This window comes from Trypanosoma cruzi, genomic scaffold, assembly GCF_000209065.1.
Source record: "Trypanosoma cruzi strain CL Brener 1047053517141 genomic scaffold, whole genome shotgun sequence".
NCBI lineage: Eukaryota > Euglenozoa > Kinetoplastea > Trypanosomatida > Trypanosomatidae > Trypanosoma > Trypanosoma cruzi.
In genome coordinates, this window is record NW_001849482.1 from 79598 (window position 1) to 81421 (window position 1824).

A 1824-nucleotide genomic window follows, 5' to 3' on the forward strand; every position below is an offset into this window, starting at 1 on the left:
CGGTTCTCCCCACAGTTGTCCACCCCGCCGGTGCTGATGGTAATTCCACTGGGCCAGGCACCGCGGCCAAATGCTCTGCGGTGGCCATTCCCTCCACTTGTGGTTCTGGAGCTCTCGTCGAAACGGGGATCCTGTCCTTGATTGCAGTCATCTCAGTGGGATTCAGTGGGCGGTCGTACAGAAAGACGTTCTTCACCGTCACAGGTGGGTTTTGCATACCGCACGCGCCAAAGCAAAAGTATGCGAGTTCAAGTTGCCTCTCACCTGTTAACGGCGTTTCTTCCTCCCCCAGCGACTCACCATCAATGTACACGGAGGCCTTGTTGCCTTGCAGCATGAGTGCCACCTTGTATTCTTTCTTCGGCTCCCAAGTGCTGCCCTCTGTCGTCGTGTTTTTGCCGTCGAACATCGTCACCCACTTGTTATCCGCGGTATACAAGATTCCCATGGTGTGATTGTAATTAGTGTTCGCCAATAACGCAGTCAGTAGAGGAATGTTCCCACTCGGAACCTGGTGTATGGCCACCGTCGCCACAAGAACGAATTGGCGATTCTCAAAAGTGTATGGCCCATTTTTCTCCCGACTGTTCACCGACCACATTACCCTGGAGTCAGGCTCCGTCACTTGTAATCCATCTTCGACCTTCTTTGCATTAGGCGTCACCGTTGCATTCAGGCGAAGGTACTCGTCGTTCCACGTGCCATCACTGGCCGCATCGGACAATACCGCCACAAGACCCGCCGTGGGTATAGACAACCTGGAGAAGAAAATGTCCTTTTGCGACCAAGTACTGAGGACGGAATTGATTGTGCTCAGCTCCTCCGTCAGGCGAGAAAGCGACATGACACTGCCTTCACCATTGCCCCTCCGTTGTAAAAGATGCAAACTCCCATCCGAGTACAGTAGTGCGCTCTCAAGCTTCTCCTTTTCGGCATTGTCCATGGAAACAGGTCCAACATGAAACGAGCGGTTGTTTTCCATGACCCAAAGATAGAGCGCTCTTTCCCTTTGCTTCCCCGAGAAGTTCCCTCTCTGTGTGTACAGCATGATCTTCCTGCCCTCAATGGTCGCGGTGATGAGGGCATCCACGTGCAAGCTCAGATCCCAAAAGAATGATCGTGAGTTGACCCAAATGCCTGGAAGCGTCCCGATGGCCTCCGTCCACGTTGTCCCCATCTCCCGCGACTCGTACACCCTCTGGGCATCCACACAATCAACAATCATGAGAAGTGATCCCTCCCATTCGTTAATGCAGGGGTTAACGCATTTCGCAGGGGGCATGCCCTTAGAGAGCGACCAGGTACTGCCGTTGTCCGCCAAGTAAATAATCATGGAGTAAACGTCTTCTTCTTAACTCTTCGCCATCAGAGAAAACACAATGGTGCCATCCTCCATCAGAACACCTGCGCCACCAGAAGCAACAAACTCCTTCAATTTTCTTCCTTGAACAGCTCCAGAGGTCTCGTTCAACGGTGATTGAACTTCGCCCCAATTGATCCATCCACTCTGCTCGCTGTCCGTAGGATTCCTGACATCACCCACAAATAGTTTCAGTTCCAGGCTGCCATGACTCCAACTCCCATTTACACTGGACGCATCAGAGCTTCCCGCAAGAAGAAACACCTTATTGTCCTTCGTGGTGGTTGTGGGGCGGAGCACAACATCAAAACGCCCCGTTCCATCCGCTTACCAAGCACGGTGTGTGCTTGCCATTTACCGACCTTTTCAACAAGAGTGGGCCAATCCCACGCAGAGTCAATGTAACAAGCAACTGCATCAGAAGAAAAGGGCCTACTTAATTTCCCATTTTCTTTTTTGGAGCT

The 1824-nt window shown here is 52.0% G+C and overlaps 1 pseudogene, besides 1 other annotated feature; it reads right to left on the minus strand.

Moving 5' to 3' along the window:
• Positions 1–1824, minus strand: Tc00.1047053424383.9 (annotated as a pseudogene; the record flags this gene model as incomplete).
• Positions 1–1824: a sequence feature (areas not merged during assembly with more than two copies in the genome that could not be assigned to a particular haplotype).